We start from the raw sequence: 6,000 nt of genomic DNA on the forward strand, positions 1-6,000 counted from the left end.
ACTGACATGACCAAAAAGCCAGAGCTCTGAATTTTTTCACATTCAACTAATTCCTTGCTTCATTTATAGCATGCCACAAAAAAAAGCTTTCGAGGTCCGATCTCAAGCTTATTTTTTGATCGACTCCTGTGTTTGCAAATATCTTGGCTCAATTGCTGAGGAAATATAAAATCCCTTCAGGCAGAAATGTCAGCAAAGGCAACTTTAAAGCTCTTTCGTACCTCATAAGCAAGACAAAGCAAACATGAAAAAAACACATCCAGCAGACTTTTAAAAGCCAGGATCTGCAAAGAGCAAGAGAACATAAAGCACTTCAAAATTCATATGCCAACAACTTAATAAAAGACCAACTGAAAGCACATTTACAATATTTTCTTAATTACATTGAAAAGCTTGTGAAAAGTTTATGAACGCCAACTCCCCCCCCCCCCGCCAAAAAAAACAACAGGTCAGCTATATTCCATGCGCCCTCTCCTGCTCACGATTGCCGAGACACTTAAACCTTTTATTAATATATAAGCTTCAGAATTCAATCTTACCGACAGCAGCAGCCAGCTAGCTTGTAGGAAGTCACCTGGACAATGAACTTAAGCAAGGACAGCTTAGCCCATAAGGGAACACAAATCCATGCATTTGTTTTTACATATGGGGGGACCCCCTCTATCAAGCACTGAAGTGCAGAACCCAGCTGGGCTGCTGCTGCAGAATCACCCCTGCAGCTCTGGTGGAGGAAGGAGAAATGGCTTCAGCAGGTGAACCAAGGGGAAGTGAAGGGAGGCCAGATGGCGCCTGTGGTACACTGAGGGGAATTCAGTCAGGACTCAGGGGTTCGACTCTGTGCCTACAGAGGTGGAGAGCATGGTGGGTTGGCGTCAGATGACCTTTAATGGGACCTCTAATGACCACGTAGGTGGGATCTTGGTTTCATGTTTCATCTGACTGTGGGCGCCGACCTACAGCACGGGTTTGCTTTGGACTGGAAGGGCTGGAGCAGAGAAGAGACCAAACGCCAGTCCATCTTCTCCCCGGGGGTCTCCCCTCCGTGGACTGGCCTGGCCCGACCTTACTTAGCTCCTCCGATCTGATGAGACTCATCTTTAACAGCAGCTTTTAACGAGGCACAGAGCTCTGCGTAATAAAAGCAGATCACCTTGCAGAAGGAGTGGAAGGGAATCTCCCAAGACTCTGTGTGCTGGGACAAAGAGACAGAGCACTGTCCCAAAAAGATGCTCAAGCTCATGCTGAGCTGCTGGCGGAGGCTTCATTAAGCCATCTTTTTTCATCAGGTTTGGGGGCTTCGCAGCAGCCAGAAACTGAGGCTGGCGCTGAAGGGGTTAACTTCTGCACCAGTGGCGGGAGCGGGCGGGGGGGGGTATGGGAGAGCAGACATGTGGCTCGCTTCCCCGCTGCGCGTTTGAGAAGCGATTTATCCTTCCCCCGTGACGGGGGAGGCGCGGGCCAGTTAACTGATGGAGTTACGCAGGGCTGCCCCCCTGCGCCACGTGCATCTCTGTCCCCCGCCGCAGCAAAAAATCATCACCGTCATCATCGGGACAGCTCTGGCCTTGAATTCCAAAGCCTGGATACGACTTCTGAGAGGGGAAAGTAATACTTCATTCAACAAGGAAATGGAATTAATCCGTGAGTCAGGCACAGGCTGGGGCCGCGCTGGAGGGAGGGTCTGGTTTTCCAGTAAACGGGCTCGCTTAGAGGGGGAGTGACCGTATGGAGTCAGTGCGTGGACTGAGCTCATCCTTGGGAAAGAGACAGACCCTCGTCATCCCCATTCCACTGAGGGAGAACCCATCAATCTCTGATACCTCCTGACAGACCCCCGTTTGCACTGTAACAGGACCAGTGCCAGTCATCTTATTCAACTGCTTCGCTTGAACACGTGTGTGCTGCTTGCTGGCTGCCCCATAACCAAAATAAAACTTAGCCTAAATGAGTGTTCTTCAGTTAGGGCAAGGGAGGACTACCTTAGTTTGAACGTTGGAACTGTTTTATACTCCCACGACATAACTCAAGCCTCAAAAGGCACATCCTCTCAACGTGAAAGGGAATTCTAGATCAGCATAAACACCAAGCAGCCAACTGGCTTTAATGTTTTTCCTTCGTTTGAATGAAAGCGTTTGGGAAAAGTCAGAGAAGAATCAGACGTGAGCGCTGTGCTGTCGGAGCAGAGCCGTCTCGATAACAGCACGAACGGGCAAGGAGCAGTTTTGTTGCACAGAAAGCCAGAGACACGCAGCAGAGGCGAGAAGGGACACCAGGACAGGACGAACCAGGTACTATATACACTGTAGCGCACGAAAGCGAAAACGAGTTTTAACTGATTTGCAGGCACGGGCCCACACGACAGCACCCGCCTCCTTTCCACACAGGCTCGCCCGCCGTGCCGGCAGACGGCCGGGAAAATGGACGCTTACCGTCCGGCAAGCGAGCGAGCCGCTGCACTCACCTGCGCCCGGCCAGTGCGCATGCGCCCCGTCTCCGGCGGAACATTCACCTCCGTGTTCACTCTGCCCGCTGCACCCCCCTGCCGAGTGCGACTGAGCTCTAATGAGCGAATATCTGGACCCACAGCTATGACTACAGGACAGCTCCAAGATGGCAAAGCAGTGAATATGCACAAAGAGCACAACTTCTGTATCAAAAACGCAAAGTGGTCACAGACATTAGTGCCATGGTGCCTGAACACCCCCGTGTTGATTAGGTGATGCGATGCAAACAAAATCCCTCTTCTACTAGCGAATTAAACGCCCAGCATGCAAGACGCATTACAAAAGAGGGGAAGAGCCTCATTCTTTGTGTTTTTTCTACCGAATTAAAAAAAAACAGAGACCTATAAGAGCACCTCTGTCCAAGAGCGCGAGCCTGAAAGCAGGCGCGCTCCACACCAGGCTGACAGACGGCGCCGCGCAGGGGTAACACGGGCGCGCTCCCGCGCTGGTATTGTCAGCGCATCCCGCTCCAGTGTAGCAGAAGGGCAGGGCGTGCTGTTATTGTATTCCTATGGCAAATGAAAAGCGTGTATTTTCATATTTTCATCTGCTCATATCTAATAGGAAATACCATGTGGTGCAAACATCTCAGATATCTCAGGATCTACTTTATTTTTTTTTTAAATGAACGAGTTAGCTAATTGTACCACCCATTTACAACATATCGTCTACTGTATGCCTAATAAACACAAGGACAAATATCTCACTCCAGACCGTAGAGCACATAAGGCTATTGGAATATTAAACGTTCCGGGGAAAAAAAAAACTACATCACATTCCAGTGCCGAGTTCACGTAAAAAAACGTCGCCGTTATTCCAAATCCGATCATGCCGAGAAGCGACAGCTCTAATGAACGGTTCTGCGATGTGGTGTGCTCAAGAGCGCTAGTCTTGAAAGGCAGCCATTGAAGTACAAAGCAGCGAGTTAAGTTATTCCTTGAGTGGAGTTAACCCATCTCCCAGCAACCGCAATAGGAAATTACCTAAGTCAATACACGCTTCCTATATTATTTCCTATTCTGATTGCTATAGAATCCGAGACAGTCACAAGTCACTTACGAAAGACGGCTGTCACGTTTTTAGATTCCTATTTTAACACAAGCCCGTGTCACCGCAGCTTTAACAAGACTTTTCGGTTTAAGACCCGGCTACTGCTTTCTTTCAGTCGCTTCATTCTGCGTTGTCGGTGTTATTGGATGGCTCACCCACCCCCCAACCAAATACACACTCCAAAAAAAAACTCAAGATCGGCTCAGAGGCGGAAAGAGAACCAATCGAGTCTTTAATGACCAACATCTGTAACTCATGAAAACTCCACCAGAGGAAACCGAGACCCTCCCTCGGGAGACCCTAGAAATACACATTTAAAACATATTTCTGCATTGTGCTCAAACTTTGCATTCTCGCACACGATACCTGAAACATAGTGCAGCTGGCGAAGTTAAGAGCTCTTCTTTCTGTTCATTCCCAAACAGCGCGGCAGGAGGTTTGTTTACCTTTTTGGCAAAACGCGCGGTTTTCACACAGTTTAAGTCTCAGGTAAAAAAACAATTCTACTCCAGGTCGCCCCAGAGCCGATAGTTGCTTCAACGCGCTTTTCACACCGCCGCCTACCCCACCTGAGAGGCTCGGCGTACTTTCCGCTTCGACGCCCGCTTGACATTTAGAGACACAATCGGCCCCCGAGAAGGGAGACGAAGGGGAAAACACACGAACTCGGACACGCCAACGCGCAAAACAACCCGAAACCATTGACGGTTTATATTTGTTTATAGCGGCGGCGACCGAGAAATCACGCCCGCCCGCTCACCCACCGCCGAGAAAACCCTCAGTCTCAGCCGTAAATGCGAGGATACCCTTCCTGCTGGAGACAACATTACCTCAGACTATGTATCAGTAACTGCTCCGCTTTCGAGCAGACTTATTTAACCGATGTTACCAGAGGACGAAGGACAAAACGCCTCAAATGTGTAGAGGCTGTTGAAGAGCCGCGGTCGACTGGCTGTGTGGAGTACCGTTAGGGCTGAGAATAAACCTCACTAAACCATCCCACAGCCGCTACGACTAACACAGCAGCCAGCCACTGGGAAGACCAGACCCGCTCGCAAACTGGAGACGGGACAAGGACTGGTTCGTAAGCCTTGTAAACGTGCGCCTGTGCTCTGTCGTTTGTAAAAGTAAAAGAAAAGCGAGGTGTAAGTTTCCCCCCGCGTAGCTTCGGCTGCTTACCGTTTCACGCTCTCGCCCTCTGCCTGTCTCGCGCGCGCGGTCCTCGCAGCCCCGTGCACTGGCAAGCGGGACAACAACAGTGCACCAGCCCGACGCACGGGGTCGCCGCCTCCTCCTTTTCTTAAAGGGGCAACGCCGTCCCTTCCCCGCGCCGCTCGAGCACAGGCGGCGACCCGAGCCGTCTCGCTCGCCGTCACCACCAGAGACTGTTTTTACGTGTACATAAACAACCGGTGTGTATCCTGTATTAATTCTGCACACCACCTGGGGGGAAAAATCCCGATTACGGGCGTTTCTATTGGACTTTTTAATTCTGAAGCGTTTTACATACAAGAGGGGACCCGGTCTCCACCCACCACTGAAGAGCTGGCCCACCTGGGCGGCAAAAAAGCTGCCACTGCGCTCTATACCTCTACCTAATCTTTAAACTTTTTTATAAGACGGGGGCTCAGATTTTACCAAGCCAGGGTGGAATTTAGCCAAGACACCGGGGTTAACACCTCCGCTTAGAAACGGTGCCGTGGCCTTTAACGGAAAAGTCGTTGCGACCCCTGCTCGACCCTCTCTCAAAGGACAGCGGCGCCTACAGCACAGTGTCCCCTGTCCTTGGATTGGAAAAGTCTTCCCTAGAGAGAAGGGCGCCGCCTACAGGTCCACCCGCACTTTGGCACTACAATGGAGGGTTTCCATTGCATTTCTGATCAGGCCGGGCCTCGTTCAGCTTCTAAGCAAAAACCAGACCACGCTTACGAAGTGATGGCGCTGCTGTGTCAATATGATGGTCATCGCTGATATCATTCTGGTTCCAGTTAAAACAGTAATTTATAACTCTCGATTATTTATTCCTTTATCTGTTCCCGAGGTTGGATATTTACAATATACAAGTCGACGTTGAAAACGAGGTTTTGCTGTACTGTATCGCTGAAATTAAGGAAAGAACTGCGAACTGCATTTACCCATCGTACTTTCCGGTGGGGGTCGTGTAAGACTTTAGGTTCCCCGAAATTATTTGTGAGCGCGCGTAATTGTTATTTTTAAAACCCAGACTCCGAAAACGTTTTCCTTTAGAATCGGTTCTTTTAGTGGTTTAAACGCCCAATGCCGAAAACCATAGGCTTGCCAATATTAACAAAATCAAGGCAGCATTTCTTTCTAAACTGCGTGATCTTAATCTCGTTCAATTTCAATTCCTGGAAATATATTTATAGTCTAACAGTAGAGGCGATTCCGTCGGACGGTGCGCGCTCCGGAGAGAAGCTGTGTCTGG

The 6,000-nt window shown here is 49.8% G+C and overlaps 1 protein-coding gene across 2 annotated transcripts in view; it reads right to left on the reverse strand.

Annotated features, from left to right (window-relative positions):
• The window catches only part of kank2 (KN motif and ankyrin repeat domains 2), a 54,079-nt gene extending 49,245 nt beyond the window's left edge, over nt 1-4,834 (reverse strand). Inside the window, exon 1 of one of the 2 annotated variants that reach the window (XM_069195796.1) lies at nt 4,734-4,834. The gene's annotated coding sequence lies outside the window, so the exon portion shown is untranslated. Of the gene's footprint in view, nt 1-4,384; nt 4,482-4,733 lie in introns of those variants that run through there. The other variant, XM_069195797.1, reaches the window with a different exon arrangement.
• Nucleotides 4,835-6,000: the final 1,166 nt, after the last annotated feature.

Source organism: Lepisosteus oculatus, chromosome 11 (assembly GCF_040954835.1).
Source record: "Lepisosteus oculatus isolate fLepOcu1 chromosome 11, fLepOcu1.hap2, whole genome shotgun sequence".
Taxonomy (NCBI): Eukaryota; Metazoa; Chordata; class Actinopteri; order Semionotiformes; family Lepisosteidae; genus Lepisosteus; species Lepisosteus oculatus.